Genomic DNA, 18,788 nt, shown 5'->3' with positions numbered 1-18,788 from the left:
GAAATATTTTTTATTTATTTTTTTATTTTTATTCCCAGAGTAATTTATGTAGGAAGGGAGAAAAAAAAATTTCACAATTTGATTTTTTTTTGTTTATTATTTTATTGACGAACGAGATGATGAGACAACTTATCTGCAATATTTTTTTCTCTCTCACTCTCTCTCTCTCTCTCTCTCTCTCTCTTTCTCTCTTTAGTGTAGAGGGAGGAGGAGGAGGTGGAAGAACGACATGTTTTTCGTTGGAAAAAGCCAATATATCGGTCTATCGATCGAAGTATTTTTAGTAGGCGGATAAGACGATGACCGGTGCTCGTCACCTTTTTTTTCCTGTGAATAACCTACATAATCAAAGTAGAGCAACGAAGAATCATCTTCGTCGTCTTCGTCGTCGTCGTCGTCGTCGTCGTCGTCGTCGTCATCGTCATCGTCATCGTCATTATCGTTGTTGAGGGATCGTTGGCTCGTTAGACGCAAGGCTGTTTGCATCGACTCAAAGTCGTTGACCTACTCACGTCAACTCATTTCCGCGCGAATGCTTGGCCGCGTCCTTGTGATCGTCATCGTCATAATAATAATAATAATAATAATAATAATCATCATCATCATTATCATCATCATTATACTCATCATAGTCTTAGTCGTCATAAGTGTTATATGATCATACGTGTACACGATGAACTTTTCTTTTTTATTTTTGTACATTTGTAATAATGTTACTATGAATTTGTCTACTATTAGAATTCATCAAAATGAACGATTAAATTAAAAATAAAATATATCGAGTAAAATTGAATTACTACACATTACCGGCCAAAAGATTATAATTTCTATTTAAATTCCGAAAAATAGGATATTAGTAAATAACAATGAATATTCGTAGATCAACTGTAGTATTGAGTTGGCAAGAAAGTAATTTTGGTTTTCTTTCTTGCCAACCCAATAATATTATATATATATATATACTTATATTATTTTATAAATTTTTTTTTAAATTTAAGAGTAGAATGTTTTACGCTTTTGTCATTATTTTATTTTATCAAAGAAACATGTGCTTTTCTTATTTAACGATATTCTGACACATTCCAGTTATTCTAGTAATTAATTTATCGATTGTTTTTTTAATTGAATATTTTTCGATGTTTCTTATCGTAAAAATTGCCAAAATTTTCCGATAGGATAATTCATTCCTAGCATAATATTAAATTAGGTGTATAAAATATTGGGTTGTCCGAAAAGCTCGTGCCGATTTTGACGGAAGATTGAAACGCAACGCATTTAAGTTGCTTTTTTTCTTTTTGGTATATATTTATTAAATTATATACAAGTGCCATTCTGTTCCACAATCTTTCTCCATCTTTAAAGGTAACTTCAAAATTAAATCCTTCCAGAACTTCTCAGGTTTTTTAGCAAAAGAACTTTATGCCACTTACCAAAAATCGGTACGAACTTTCCGTACAATCCAATAAAAATGAACGCGCGTTATGGACATAAGAAAAATATTGAAATCTCTTAAAAAGTAATAAAAACTTGTTAATATTTGATATAACAATTTGAAGATCGTTTAAAAATTAATTGATATATTCTATTTGAAAGGAAAATCGGTAAAGAATCCGAAACTTTTAGCCGATAGTGTATAGGTGTAGCTATTCATAAGATAAACGTTAGTATGTATTCTAAGTTATAGGACGTTCTTGCCGTGGAGAGGTATGCATCGAGTTTCGCAAGTGGTTTATGAAAATGCGCGTACTCCGCGTTATTATTAACTTACTACGTGGGTAACGCATTAAAAGTCGAAGCTTCGATACCACTAAGGAAATTTATGAGATACGTGCGTGTGTAATAATATATACCTACCTATCTACCTACCTACTACTACAACCACCACCACCACCACCACTATCACCACTTCTTGTGCTATCCATCGTGTACCTACATATATATATATATATGTGTATATTTACCTATCTTGATTTAATTTTCTTTTTTTTTTTTAAATAACCATGAATAAAAAAACTATATGAAAACTGAAAAGTCATTACGTATGGGAATAGTAGCATCGTTAAAGGCAACTAGAATTGGAATTTTTCTTAACAGTACGGATATAATTCGTCTCGATGAGGGAAGAAAAAATAGTGCGAGTCAACGAGGTGAAATAGCTCTAAAGATGCTCGGGGCAAATCACGTGACCTGAACTCTGTGGATTGGTGTCAAATCGGTAACTAGCTACGTTCTACTTGAAATATACGAGGGGCCGTGCTAATCCTACAGTGTTTTTAACATTGGTGCTAGTACTATGTAAAGTGTACAAGAATTTTTTCATTATTATTATTATTATCATTATTATATTTTGCTGTTTTTTAATATTTTATCGACGAAAATTAATAACACTATTTACTTTCGGTATTCTCTGTTTAGCATCGATTTGAATGAAAATTCAAATATTCTCTTACGTTGATTAATTTTCAGTCGAATCGTTTTTCATTGTTTCATGCAATTATTACAACATTGAATATTTGATTATTATTATTATTATTATTATTATTATTATTATTATTATTATTATTATTATTATTTCGATCAAAAATAGAAATAATAAACTTAAAAGTATTGTCAAATCGATCGAATCTATATAGCGCTATTTTAACAACACTTTTGTGCATTTTTCCTTAATGATATATCTTTATCGTTATATCTTTTCTTAGTATCTTTATCCAAAAGATAAACTTCCCTCGTCCCAGATTCGTAAATTGCCTTGTCGACGTAGAAACTTTTAATTACGACTGTCCTATATGCATACACGCCCACATACCTAGAGATACACATTAGAATACACTAGGTCAATTGGAAAAATCCGTTCCCTTTATTTTTATTATTATCATTATTTTACTTTAAAAGAATACAATTTACAATGTTAAAAAATCAACAACAAAAAATCCTTACAATTAGAACTTATTTCGTATTTTACATTACTTTATTAGCTTTCAACGAGTTCTCGCAAATTTTTGTTCACATTTCACATCGCGATTATTCGACGAACAAACGAAAAAAAAAAAGTGTTCTCGTAAGAATTATTTTTTTTTCCCCTTTTTGTTTTTTTTTTTTTTTTATTTATATACATATAATATTTATTTGTAATCGTATTTAATCGATAAGTTCGATCTAAAAACAAACATATTTTCGCGAGAGAACCACTGCTCGTTCCCATTTCTCCTTTCAGTACTCGCTCGTTAAATCGGCGCTCGCGTAACAGCAACGAAAGTACTCTGATGACGTTATCGACCTCCTCCCTTCTCTCCTCTTCCCCCCTTTCTTCCTCCTCCCTCATCCTTCTAGTTACAATCTAAAGATTCTCAATAATAATAATAATAATAAATTAACATTAATCTAGTTTGACAGGATCACGATAGAAATCGTTCGAGAATACATTTACCAATGTTACATTTTTCATGTCGATTGATTCATTCGCATTTTTAGAAATAATTTTCTTTTGGTTATTAGGTGAATCGTATTTTATTATATATCACATTGCGTTATCTCTCTCTCTCTCTCTCTCTCTCTTTTTCCTTATCTTAGATCTCGATGATCATGAAAAGTGCAATGTACGATACGAAATCGTAACCGTCGTGTACGTAGTCATTATCTCTTGCTTCTCATCAAAATTAAACGATAAAAAAAAACTTCGGTTGGAAAGGTGAAATGTAAAAAAGATTGAAAATTATTGTTATCGAAAAAAAAAAGGAAAAAAAAGAAAAATCATGGAAAATGGCAATTTTTCAATGCCAATTTTGATCGAGAAGGAATGTTTATCTCGAAATATAGAAAAACAAAAACAAAGCCGAAGAAAAGGTTTTTGAAGCGTGTTAGATTAATTAAGATCACGTGAACTCATTAAAAATATTTTGTAACGGCGCCGTTCTCGATAGTACGTATCGCGTAAGCACGCACACAGTTGCGATTTATTATTTAAACGATAAATGACGCCACCCTTGGCAAAAGAGTCACGGACGAAGAAAAACGATTGTATCAAGTATAGAAGGCATAAATGCGAACCGAACGTTGACGAGAGTTCGCGAAAAAGTTTTTATCAGTTCGTGCACTCGCAAAGAAAGCTCGCGAAAAAAAGTGTTGTTCCAATTGGGTTTGTTGAACAAAAATTTCAATTATAGTATAGTAATATGCGAATATGTTGCGTGACAAAGTTAATCGATAACAAAAATATATTTCTTTCTTTTTTGATTATTTCTTAAATTATTTGTTGTCATCAAGGCAGAAATCTTGTAAAATAACACGGAATGTTTGTGTCGAAGGTTAGTAATTTATTTCTTTTTCTTTTCTCTCTGCTGAAATTTTCGTTATTCACAACCTTTGTTATGTTTTGCTGAAATATTTTTCATTTTGACGACGGAAGTTGTAACGGACGGAGTGTGCTGATATCTTACACAGAAATAATATTTTGATATGATATACAGTATATCAAATGTATATAAAGAGATATTATATTTGTTTTATATTTACATACAAAATTAGAATATTATATTATATTACATTTTACTATACTAGTATATATAATATAAATAGTATACACACATACATATTTTATTTTTAAAATGTAATAGAATATGTATGTATATCAAATATATATGCATACATTTGAATAGGGAAGAACAGAGGTATTATATATTTTTTTTTTCATATTTTATATAAATAATTATAACATTATATTATATTACATTGCATTAAAGTAATTATAATATGCAATATAATGAGTATATTATAAAATATCTCTATACTTTGATACAATACATAACTGTATCAAATATATGTGTACAGATAAAGATAAAGCTAGTTATTATACTGCATATATAATATACATGCAATACATATATATATATATATATAGTAGATGATAGATAGATTGATAAAAGGTAATAATCATTTAGATAATGAATTTTTTTGGAAAAGTTTCGAAAATGAATGCGTTTTGATCTAATTCAAGTGTGAAAACTGGCTTCTTATTTCATCGTGCACAGATAAGGCGCCTTCCGTTCGTTCGGATGCGATTCGATGCTTTGAAGAAGGAATCAAAAAGAGATGGTAAAGAAGAAGAAGAAGAAGAAGAAGTAGTAGAAGAAGCAGAGAAAAAGATAAAGAAAGAGCGCCGGCGTGGCGCGGCTTTACACACCACCACGTCGGTTTCTTGTTTTCCACTCCGGCGATTTATCCATCGACCTCGCGGTGCGATGACTGGCTCTAAGGTCAAGCGCGTATTTCGCACTCTCGGCAGCACGCGCCTGCCATGAAAACTCCGAGACTTCGAGATTTTATTCCTATCTTTCACTTTCGAGGAAAACTATCGTCTTTTCGTACGATATATCATGTTGTTTTTCTCCTTTTTTTTTTGTTTTACGTTTCTGCTAATTTCTTTTTTTTTTTTTTTTTATTCTGTTTACAATATTCTTACGTTATATATACTTTCGTAATTATATTATCTAATTTGTTTTTCTTTTTTTATCATTTTTACATTTTTACAATAATAATAATAATTATTATAATTATTATTATTATTATTATTATTATTATTATTATTATTCATTATTCAATTATATCGTTACGTTATATAAATATATATGTATACATTTTTTCATTTTATTTCAATTAATAATATTTTTACAGGTTTATGTAATTGTCTCTCTTTTATTTCTTTTTTTTTCTTTTTTTTATTGATATTTTTTATTAATAATTTATATAATAATTATTAATATTTAGGTATGTCTATTTGTTGATTATTTGACACAATTATTTATTCGATTTTTTGGGATATTTTTGTTCGTATACATTTCAATTAAATTAATCAATTTCAAAATATATATTAAATTAATAATTAAAAAAATTGGTTAAACATGCTAAAAATTTCTCAACCATAATATTAAAATAATTGATATTCGTGTATGAATATTTTTTATAATTATTTACCGAAAACATTTAATCTGATCGTTTTTTGTATTTTTTTATTTACAACGATTTTAGATACATTCAGAGTAGAATCTCTTTAGAATTTTAAATTTAATCGAAATTAGTATATGTGTTGTTCAACTACAATTTTGAGAATATAATTTTTGTATTGTAATATATATCTATTTTTATGTAATGATTTATAATGAAAAATATTTATTAGAGCTATATTTCATTTTTATTTATTGTCTTTTTTTTCTTTTATTATTTTATTTCATCATTCTTCACTTTACACATAAAAGATAAAAGCCATACGGACTTTTTTTAAATGATCATAACATATATTTATATGCTATATACATATTATATTTATACACATGCATATGTAAAAAGATAAAGTTTATTATGTTAAAAAAAAAAAAAAAAAAAAAAAACACGATGCATTACATAGTCACAGTCAAGAATAGATTAATAAGAAGCTTTTAAAGCACAACACTTGTGGTCCATTTCTTGGTTTATTGCTTGTACTTAAAGTGGATGTTAAGTAGGAGGTTGCTTGCAAAGCTCCAATCCACTGACGCTTCTTATAAATAGTCTATTATTTTTTTCTCTGACACACTTATATAGTTTATTAAAAAAGATTGAACACATTAAAACTATAAGGCAAAATCTAGGAGACATTAAATACAAAAGATAAATATATTTATTTAAACTATCTAATAATCCTCCTACACACAAAATTCTCAGAATTTACTTAGGAGATTTACAAAACTAACAAACGTATGTACGTATGTCTTTAGATTATTATACCATGTGTACCGAAAAAAGTATTAAAAAATGTAATCCAAAAACTACCACACATTTATAGTTTTGTATACTTCTATTATAATTTAATTTATAATACATCATTGAAATAATAGTTACACTTTAATCAAAGTCAAAAGAAAGCTACAGGTATTGAAATAATCGTTTAAAAAAAAAAAAAAACTATAAAATTGAGTTCATAAAACACCACTAATCTATGTCTTACACTTTCGTTTAAAATACTACATCGTATCATAGCTTCGTTCGTATCATAAACGCGGGGGGAGGAAGGGGGAGGGAGGGGGAGGGGGGTAGGAAGGTGTATATAAATGTGGTAGGGAATGATCATATGCATATGTCTATTTCTTTTCTTTCTCTCTCTCTCTCTCTCTTTTTGAACGTGTCGTTGTATATGGCTCCGCGATTAAGGCCATGGTCATAACGGCGTGCTGCTGGTGCGCTTATGGATGCGAACGAGTTAAATACCACCTTGTGATTCCAGCCGCTTATCGTTCGTGAGTGTTCGCCCACTAACTTTTCCATAGTATGGTAACATTCTTTTTATCATCGACACCGTTCGCGGTCCCTTGCGAAACCCGTTCGAACCGCACACAAGGGGAATGACTTTTAAACACGATATAATCTGTAATTAGATTATAACTGTCTCTCTCTTTCTATCAGTTTGCCACGCTTATTCTAGTTTCTTTTTTTTTTTCTTTTTTTTTTTTTTTCTTTAGTTTTTGTATTTTCAATTTTTCATCGATTTTATTCATTTATTATATAATACTATATTTTCATTGAACGATATTTTCACCATTTAACGCACATACTTATTCTATTTATCTTTCTTTTTTAATCATTATTATTTATTACTTATTTTTAGTTATTATTATATTAGACGAAACATATTATCTAAAATTCAAATAATTATTTCTTTTCATAAATTGCATAGAAATAAAAAAAGACATAATGTACTACATAATATATATATATAATAGATGTATTAATTGGTAATAGTTTGATTAATTATATTGTCATTATATTATTGAAATTCTCTTTCAAATTTCAGTCTTTCATGGTAACATGTAAATATATATATATATAACATATTATATTACGAAAAAATATGTCAACTCTTTTTTATATCGCGAAGATTTCTTTTTATTTTACCGATCAATAAAATACAACAACTAAAATATAAAGAAAAAATAGGAGAAAAATATTATTAGACTAGCTCGTAATAGTGATCTATGGATCATTCTCCCTACGCTACGGATCGGTTCCTCTCGTCGAGAAAGAGAGAGTAACAGAGAGAGTTAGTCTAGCATAGATAATTTCATGAGACGAGCCGTATCCGGTCTCTCACGAAGCTGGCTATTATCGTAACCATTTGTTATCGCCGGTTCCTCGTTGAACTATGCCAACTCACTACTGGTGTGTCAGGGAGTCCACAACTCTAAGTTAGAACGAATGAAACGTTCATGAAACAAACGAATTAATGTGTTGTTCGATATGAATCTCTTACATTACGTTCCCTCCTCTTCCTCTTCCTTTTCCTCCTCCTCCTCAACTACTTTTTCGGGTTAATTACGAAATAGAAAAAAAAAAAATTTGTTAAAACCATGACTCATCGTTCTCTCCAAGGATGAATAGTTACGCCTAACGTCGTAGTATAGGAAGAAAGGGAAGAAGAAGAAATAAAAAAAAAACAAAAACAACATTGTGCAATTTTTATCATTGAAGAAAATTACGTCGAAACGAATCGAAAAATATATGGACGATGATGAAACGTATTATCTGAAGTTCAAATAATTATTTCTTGTTGACAAATTGCGTAGATACGAAAAGAGAAAAAGAGTGGGAAGAGATCCTATATACACGTTACCAAAGAAAGAGAGAGAGAGAGAGAGAGAAATCATCATTTGGATGTTGACATGAGAGATTTTTGGGTGGTGTGGGTAAAAAGACTCTTACGCGATTTATACAAACCGAACACGTTTTCGGAGACACGTCCTTTCGAAATAAAAAGAACGAAGTGTCCTGTCTCTTTCTTTCATTCTCATATTAGTTTACTCGATTTGAAGAAAAAGAAGGGATAATTCTTTAATGCAAAATCTAACCACTCAAGGGTAATCATTTAAAATGATTTCAAAAGTTGGTTTGAATATTTTTTTCAACACACTCACGGACGCACACCCGCACGTATATACGCCCGCACGTACGTACGCACATTCGTACAAATACAAACACAAGTTCCCTCTCCCTCTCTCGATTTTTCTTTCTCTTTCACTTGGCACTCCACAAACTCCTCTTGCTTATATTCGTGTGTCTCTTCTCTCATTCGTGGTTCGAACGTTCATGCCACGATGGGGCCAAATAACTCCGAGAGGTAAACGACATCCACACGCGCATAGCCTACGCCTTCTTCTTCTTCTTCTTCTTCTTCTTCCTCCTCCTCCTCCTCCTCCTACTACTACTCCTCCTCCTCCTCTCTTCTCTTCTCGTTGTCTCTTCGTTTCGTTTCGTTTCGTTTCTTCTTTCGAAAGGCAGCCCGATTAGACGGTCCACGTTGTTAGTCTCGCCTTGGCCCGTCTGGCTTTTAACAGAATCCATTTTCTTTTCTTCCTCCTCTTCCGTTCAACCATAGTCACCTATTTTACTATTTTCTCTTTCATCGTTGACAGATACGCGTGGCCGATTTAAAACCCGCGCGAGACAATATTTTCTACGATATTATATGTATAACTGAAGTTTATTTTATTATTATTATTATTTTTATTTTTCAAGTGAAAACTTCTTTATTTATTTTCTTTCCATTTTTTTTTCTTTTCATTTTATTGTCGAACATTAATACTAACGAGTATACTATATATATTGGTTTTTTTTCTTTTGATGTTACAGTGCATCGTACGTGGGTGTTTCACACTTGCTTCGAACGAAAAATACGAGACACGACGATTCGATCGTTCTACGAAGTTCAGTGTTTCATAAACGTTGTTTCTGTGGTTTTGAAAGCCGTCAACGATCGTCGACTCCCAAACTTTCCTCGACTCGTTCAGGTAAATGTCATCAAATTAATGTTTTAAACATTTTACGTATTTCTTTTCGTATCATTAACTTATTTAACCTTTTACAACCTCTCGTATAAAATTCAAAGTCACACATTCATTTAAATGTCTGTTTTTTTTTCTGGGAAGTATCCTATCATTTTATCAACACACATTCTCTTATTATTTCATATCCCAAGCTCGTTATTTTATTTCTGATAAATATAATTTATAATTATAATCACAAATATAATCATAAGTTACATTTTAAATAATTTTTGTTACATAAGTATAATTTGTACTTATTTCTACTATAATACAATTTTATTAATACAAAATGATGCTACAATTTTTATCTTATACAATTTTATCTAAAGAGACGAGAAAAAAAGTGAAAATAGGGTTATAAAAGGTTAAAATAATAATAACAATAATAATAATAACAATAATCGCCGTTCTCATTCAGCGCGATTGAATGACGTTCGTTTCGAAATGACATGATCGAAAAAATAGGCTCGAAAAAAAAATAAAGAAAGAGAGAGTAAAAATGAACGTGCCATCGAAAAGTCGTCTCGGCTGGTTCTTTGATCGTGCAATACGAACTGATTAGGAAGAAGCGCGTGTGTGGTGGCGTGCGCGCGTATTCACCACACCACCACTACAAATAATGAACATACATACGTACTAGTTCGTTGTAGCGCATCAACGAAGTTTGTGGGTGTGAGTGTGCGCGGGAGATTCCGTATGTGGGTGGACTCGAGGTGTGCGAGCTGGTTATTCCCAGAGATGGAAGTGGGTCAGTAGCAGGCGGCTGCTAACGCTACGAGTACGAGTACTCGAACGGGTTGAAACGAGTAGGAAACGCTGCTAGATCACACATAAAAAGGAAAAAGAGAGAAAGAAAAACGAGGAGAGAAGAAAAAAAAAAGAGAAAGTCAGAATAGTAGAGAGAATAGAAAAAAATCGAAATTAGGTGTCGTAACGATTCCCTGCCCTCCGCCCCCACCCCTATTTCTTTTTCAACGAACACCTTCGTACAATATTCTTTTCTTTTTTACCATTACCTTTAAAAAATACTTCAAAATGAATACCTCGTTTTACTTTCGTCCCGAACAAACAAACACACGCGAAGAATTTCTAATAGAATTTTTTGTTTTTTTTTCTAATAATTTATCGTTATAAAAATGAATAACTTTTAATATGAGACAATTTTGTGAACAATTTTAAGCGGACAAATAAATTGAAATAATTTTGTAACGTTTCCAATCTTATTCGCAAGAGAAATGAAAAATTTAATTTGGAGATAATTTTTTTCAATGAAATTGATTTTTTTTTTTTTTTTTTCATTTACAATTTGTTCGGGAAAAAATAAAGAAATATTTTAATGATAATTATTACTTGTCATACTAACGATCAAATTTTGGTTTGGTTTTTTTTTTTTTTTATTTTAAACGTAAAACATAAAAGTGTACTACCAGATCGTGCATAAGTAAGATACATTGTAAAATAAAATATAAATTAGAGAAAGAACCCAGGAAAGCGAGTGTAGGTCGTTTACGACCCACTTTTAGAACGCGCCCTACAATCGAACGTTCATTATTGATCGCATCTACGATTTCTATAGAAGCATCGTGGAAAACGAATCGGTATCGAGCAGTGGGTGCTCGATTTCGAGAAGCAGCAGCACCAACGATGGCTTTTGATACCGTTTCGGAAGCAACTCTCGTCTAGTACCCTCTCGAGGAATCGATTTATCCCACTGCTTCTCTTTTCTGCTATAAAAAGAAATAATAGTGCAGTATAATATCCCACCGTTCCTTTTTTCTTTTTATTATTATTATTATTTTTAAAATATAACGCACTGTTCTATCGTAAATATTTATATTTCATACATTTACTTATCATCTAAAATTAAAATTTTGCTCTTTCAAAATAATTAGCATAAAATAATAATTTTACAAAATAGCAATATTATTCTTCTCATTTTTTTCCTCGCTTTTAAATATATGGCACTATACTAATTTGCATACGACTAATATAATATTTCCTGTTATTGTTTATATCGTAGAAATATTTTTCTATTTCATAATATATAAATAAAAAGTAATAATACTATTTTTTTTTAATTTACTATATTATTTGAAACATATTTTATTGATACATTTAAAAATAATTATTATTTATTATTATAATTATATTATTAATTTTATTATAGTTATATTATTAATTTTATTATAATTATATTTTAAATATATTAATATATAATTTTATTTATATTATTAATAATTATTATTAATTATTATTTATATAATTATTATTATTATATTAACATTAAACCTACTGCGTGTGGTTAAATTGACCGCTTCCGATAATTCGTAAAAATATGATAATTGGTAAGAATCCTGTTATTTGTAAAAAAAATCCAGTAACAACGCATAAAATTTGTATTATCTATTTCTAAACAAAAGAAAATTTATTATTCACTATCTAAAATCTCATTCTATATTAAGATAAATCTATTTTTTTTTTTCAAGCAGTCATTTGACCGCTCACTGTAGAATTAGGTATACAAGTTGGTTGATTTAGTATTAAATATATAATGAGAAAAATATGTTTTTTTTAATTCAAAATGTAAAATAAAAAATACGAATTTTTATATTTATCATAGAAAATATTACATATAATATTAATCAATTAGAAAATAATATTTTCAAAAATTATAGTAGCTTCATAGAGATAACTGTTGCTTGTTATACTATGTACACATACGTTATGTACCCTCTTGAGACCAGTTCTCTCATTTTCTACGAGTCAGGCGACCAATGGAACGACAGATTCGCCTTTTTCGGAGGCTCCTCGACGACAAGATCGGACCGGCCCAAAGAATTCGAATTCGAGATGGCTTGCGCACTTTCACTTTGGTCCTATCTCTCTTTCTCTTTCTCGAAATCAGCCTCATTAATCGTCAACATTTTCCACAAGTTATACACACGAGTCCGTCATCGAGCACCGTAAGCATTTATTTTTACTTTTGAAACAGCTCTCTTATCGTATTTGTCCCTATGTTAATATCTCCTCGATATTTTCACCAAAAAAGAAATTGCTTCCTGTTCGTTCCGGTTAATAAAGTACGAAAAAGAAATGAAAAATTTCACATTCGAAACGATTCCATGCGTAAAATTATGTCAAGATTTTATTCGATAATTTACAATAGAAAAAAAAAAATAAATAAATAAATGAGAGAAATATTGAAGAGAATAATTCGAATTTTTATGAAATTATTATTACAATCGAGTACACACGCATACGTATATAAGCATATTAAAATGCAATAATAATGTGACAGAATTAATGTTATAAGCAAAATGATTACTCTAGATACATCATATCTTCTAAATTAAGATTCGTTTGAATAAAACGAGAAATCGAAGTATGAGGATTAATTAAAACGAAGATACTTCGATTTGATTCGACCGAGTTTCGAATTCTACAGCTTCCAATATCGATGGGAAGGAAATTATTCGGATGAGATATGCGAGAAGACAAAAGAGACCTTCTTCCTCTCTCTTACCTCCTATGTTCTTCTATACACACGTAATTAACGTGTAGTATACTTGTCCCATTGCGTGCTTGCACGTACATACATTCAGCTATCTATGTGTGATTGCATGTATGTATATATATACACATATATGTATGTATGTGCGCACTCGTTAAGAACGACGGTGTTCACGTTGACCCAGTTCTTCGGGTATCGCAAGCTTCCAAGCTCTTACGAATGACGATTCCCCTAAGCTTCCAAGCTCGAGTACATCTACAGCACATGCGCACACGCACTGACACCGTTACGAGATACATTCTTCTTTATCTATTCATCTATCTGTCCATCTTTCTCATTTCTTTTCAAGATAAATCTCTTCTTTCTTTTCTTCTATTTTCTTCTTCTTAGATTTCTTTTTTTTTTAATATGGAAATCCACATAAAATATCATTTTTTCTTCCATTTTATTTTGTAATATTTACTTATCACTTTAAATTATCTCCATTGTGAGATTCTAAATGTTTATATGATCCAAGAATATTGGACCAAATTGTTTCTCTTATAAGTAGTAAAAAATTAAGTCAGACTTACCTTGGATTTGTACTCCTTTTCTGTTTTTATGTTCTCACAATAAGTACACATTTATTTGCGTCTAATTCTAGAAAAAAAAAAAAGAAAAAAAAGTTTAACCATTTGTTAATTTTTCAAATATAAAAAAAGAATCACGAATAGAAACTCGTGACCTAGTATTATAAAAAAAAAAAAAGAAGACAGATAAATTTAATTCAACGACACACTATGTTTCTTATCCTTTTTTCTTTTACAAGTAGAGAGAGAGAGAGAGAGAGAGAGAGAGGTGAGAGGGAGAAAGAGAAAGAGAAAAAAAAAATAGAAAGACAGACAAGTCAGACGTTTTCAAGATTTTTACTTTCTTCTCTTTTTTTTTTTTTTATTTCATTTTTTCCTTTTATCTCATTTTTTTCCCTTCTTCTTTTTATTTTTATTTTTTTTTATTTTTTTAAGTACACTCGGTGCGTCTAATGGTGGAAAAGTGTGTAAGGTCGACGACTCGGTCGATGAGTAAAGAAGAGGAAGAAGCTTCGTTCGCGTTGTACTGAACGTCCAACTTTTGCTATGTTCATGTCCCCAGGAATGTTCATGGAACCTAGAGAAGAGGAGGACCGTATTACGCGTTCGATAACGGCGGACAGCTCGCGCGCGCTATGTAAACCCTCTTCATAGTCTGGTAGTAAGTTGGTTGACCAGACGCCACTCAACACCAGACTCGTTTGAGTACGTTTCAATGAGATGGTAACGCGACTTTGCGCTTCGTCCATTCGATCTTTTAAACCTAATACGGCTAACCATTATCTAAAAAGTTCAAACGAGACTATGATACGTTTTAACCAAGTAAAACATTAAAAAGTAGGCTATTTTATTGAACATTTTTTTCATAGGAATATAACTGCAAGACAAATTTTTGTTAGAAGTGAACTTTATTATACAGGGCTTTCTGAAATGATTTTTTATACACACGTTGTGAAAAATAAGACGAAAGGGATCTATAAACATAAATTCATTTGAAGTTTTATTGAATAATTGTAATATAAATTGTAATATTTTTAATAAAATATTATAATATTTTTATTAAAATTGTTTTTACAATTTATGTTATATTTTTAGAATAATGCTTTAAATATATATATTTAAAGCATTATTATATATACTGCATATTATATAAAACATATATATAATATGCTATATAAATATTGCTTATAATTATTGCCATATAATATATGCTTTATATAAATATTATATTACTCTATATACAGATACAGTATATAATAAACGGAAGTACAAATACTTCTGGGACTCGGTGTATTTAAAAAATTCTCAAACGACTATTCGTTTCTTTTCTTTACGAATGAACACAATTCTTATCTACAAAGGTCACTTCGGTCAACTCGTAATTAAATCACTGTCATCAGTTTTATTTCAAAATAATTGGACATTAATATTGAAAGAATTTGTTAAAAAATATTTTCATTGTATTAGTTTTATTAATTCATATATTTATAAAATTTATTATTTTTATTATAAAATGTAATATATAAAATTAAGATACATCATCTCTCAGTTACAGAAAAATACGAAAAATCATAAAGAGAAATTTTTAATCCGAATACATGGTTTAAATTCAGAATGATAAGAGGGAACGTTGAAAAATATCGATGAAAATTTCTTTCGTGAATCTTTCATTAAAATTCAACGGAGTAAAATGTGAAAGAAGAAAAAAAGAAAAAGAAAATGGAAAGAAGAAGGAAAGATTTGGACTTCGAATGTTCCTCGTTGAGAACGATAATGGTTGATTCGACCAATCCTGCGTTAATGCAAATTGACCGTCGATACCTGCACCCACTTTCCCTTTCGATTTCTCTTTTTTTATTTTAAAACTATAGCGGGGCTCTGATAATGTTGAAAATATTTTATTGGTGAAAGGATCATCATACGCGCGTGAAGTATGCCGTCGCATTAAGGTTATCGTTTAACTGCCCTCCTATCCTGGATTTTTTCTTTCCTTTTTTTTTTTTCGTCTTCTTTTTTTTCTTTCAAAACGTACCGCAATCGATTAAAGATAGAAAGAAAAAAAAAATATATACATATAAATAAAAAAATAATTAAAGAAAATAAACGACAACGATTTTAATTCGTGTAATTTTTTTTAATACGAATACACATGTTAAATATTGATAGGCTCATTTATTAAAACTGATGATCGTTTCGAGAAATTTTTTAAAGTTCTCTCTTTCTCTCTCTCTCTCTCTCTCTCTCTCTCTCTTTCTCTCTTTTTTTTCTGTATCTTGATACACACACGTACATAGAAACAAACATGCATCAAAATGTATAGGTCACATTTTTTGAGACACTATAATATGCGTATGTATATAAATTTCGAATCTTATAAAATAAAAAAAAAAAAAATAAAAAAGAAACAAAATTCTATTCGTAGATAAATTATATCGAGTTTAATCGTAAATATACGAAATCCAATTTTTTTGCATTTCCATCGGATTAGATTACTTCGGTAGATAAACATTTGTATGTAAATTTTGTATTTAGCGTAGAAATAAAAAAATAAAAAAAAACGCAAAATGTTTTTTATACATTAATTACATACGAAGTAATCTCACAAATATACAAAAATCCTGCAACGTTTTCGATTTCTATCGTACTTTAAATTAGTTGGATAAAATCGGACGAGAAAGTTCCTTCCATAAAACGACTGCGAACGTTTTACGAAAACGACTTTCTTCGACCTCGGAAACAAAAGATAAGAATAATTTAAAAATTCGAGTATACAAATTAGAATAGTAATAACAACAAGCGAAAAGTTTTGATATCTTACAAATATACATATATTCTTACAATTGTCTTATTGTTAGAAACGCAAAGGTGTCAAAGTCACATACAAATGATTAGATAGTTACGTTCTAGTAATTTACATACACACGTGGTAGCTATAATTGTCTTGGCCGTAAAACGGAAACGTTTTACGACTTGTCGTCTATTTATCTAGAATATATACACCTAACGACTAATTTTTTGTTTACACGAAAACTTATGTGATATCGATATCGATTTTTTCTAGAATTTATTATCAAAATCTGCATTACAATATATGTACATACAAAATAGGTCTCAAACAATAATTTCTATTCAAGGCTAATATACAAATTTAAAACTGCAACATTATTATTATTATTGTTGTTGTTATTATTATTATAGAAAGTGAATATTAAAACCTTAAAGTCTCTTTTAAGGTCTGATTTTTTTCTTAAAAATCAAACTAACAAAATATTGCCAATAAATAAACAAAAATTATTAATTTTTATTCTTATCAAGAACGATAACAATAATTTAAGCGAGTATATTTTTTCTTTTCTTATTTTGTTACTAAAAAATAATATAGAAATTTTCTTTTTCAAAATACAAAATCAAAATAGATTGCAAATAAATTTTTAATATTAAAATATTGGGTTGGCAAGAAAGTAATTACGGTTTTTTAGTATGAAATATTACTTTCTTGCCAACCCCCAATAATATTATATATATATATATATATATATATATATTTAAATACTTATATTATTTTATAATATAATAATATATATAGATATATTTACTTACTAACGAAATTACTTTCTTGCCAACCTAATATATTAAGATATTAATAAATAACGTGGTATTAAAGATTTCACGTATTATATCGTTCGAATAAAAATAAAAAAGATAAAAAACAACAACAACAAAAAAACAACAAAATAAGAAAAAACCATAGCTATACTAGGAGCGCATTCTAAATGCAAAAAAAAAATGAATGCAACGTTAACTGAAAGTGATGTTGCGCGTGCGCGAATTACGAGAATATACACCTACGCATAAACGTCGATACTTATAACTATATACTTGTAGAGAGTGAGAGAGAGAGAGAGAGAGAGAGAGAGAGGAGGTGCATAGAAAGATTTAGTATCATCGTTGCCGTCATAGTTGTGTCGTTGTCGTCGTCATAGTCATAGTCATAGTTGTCGCCGTGGTTGTGTAGTAGCCATTGTAGTCGTCAGTGACGGTGAGTTTACTCAAACTAGGTCACCTCTCAATGCCGCTTCCCGCGCAGTTGAGGATGCGAGGACGACCAGCGAGGACGACTACTACACAACTACTACAACTACTACTTATTTTACTATTCTATCTATCGCTTTCGTTTGTTTAATCGTTCGTTGGTTCGTTCATTCCGTTCGTTCGTTCGTTCGTTCATTAGTAGGTTCGTATGTACATTTGGTTCTTTTGTTTCTGACTTCTTTTTTTCTTCTTCTTACTTAATCACTTGTTCTTTCATGTGAATCTAATCACGTACAGGATGTACAATATGTACCTTACCTTTTCACTTACCAATTTCTAATTTGAATTACATTTCATTCTTGCAAATGAACTCATTTCTAATTCGATTGCATATTTACTTTCAGATTTAATGAAATACGTAGTATAGCTTTATGTGTATTTTCTTTGTTTTCTAGATTTTATTATTTATTTTATAATATATAAGGGAATAGAGAGGAATTATAATTATATCGATAAATAAAAATGAATTTTGATCGAAAGGAAAAAATCAAGATTGTTTGTTTCTATGTTTAAATCGAAACTTATCAATCCACTCATCTATTTATTTTATATTATATTTATATTATGTAATATATTGTTAAGCTATGTTTTAAAAAATTAAAAAGAAGCAAATTTTTAATGTATTATAATTTAACTGCTTGATCATTTTTAAATAACATTTTATTATTATCATTTCAAAGAATGCAATGAATATTTAGAAAAACGTTATATATGTAGATTTATATTTTTACTAAACGACGACGTGTTTCTTATTTTTGGTTTATT

The 18,788-nt window shown here is 29.6% G+C and overlaps 1 protein-coding gene across 1 annotated transcript in view; it reads left to right on the top strand.

Annotated features, from left to right (window-relative positions):
• The window catches only part of Oatp74D (Organic anion transporting polypeptide 74D), a 98,524-nt gene that overhangs the window by 49,586 nt on the left and 30,150 nt on the right, over positions 1–18,788 (top strand). The window contains 1 exon segment of the mRNA XM_015322173.2: positions 9,658–9,815. The gene's annotated coding sequence lies outside the window, so the exon portion shown is untranslated.

This window comes from Polistes dominula, unplaced genomic scaffold (assembly GCF_049000335.1).
Source record: "Polistes dominula isolate Pdom_NZ unplaced genomic scaffold, Pdom_raw_medaka contig_33, whole genome shotgun sequence".
Lineage (NCBI taxonomy): Eukaryota > Metazoa > Arthropoda > Insecta > Hymenoptera > Vespidae > Polistes > Polistes dominula.
This window is presented reverse-complemented; position numbering and strand designations above follow the sequence as displayed.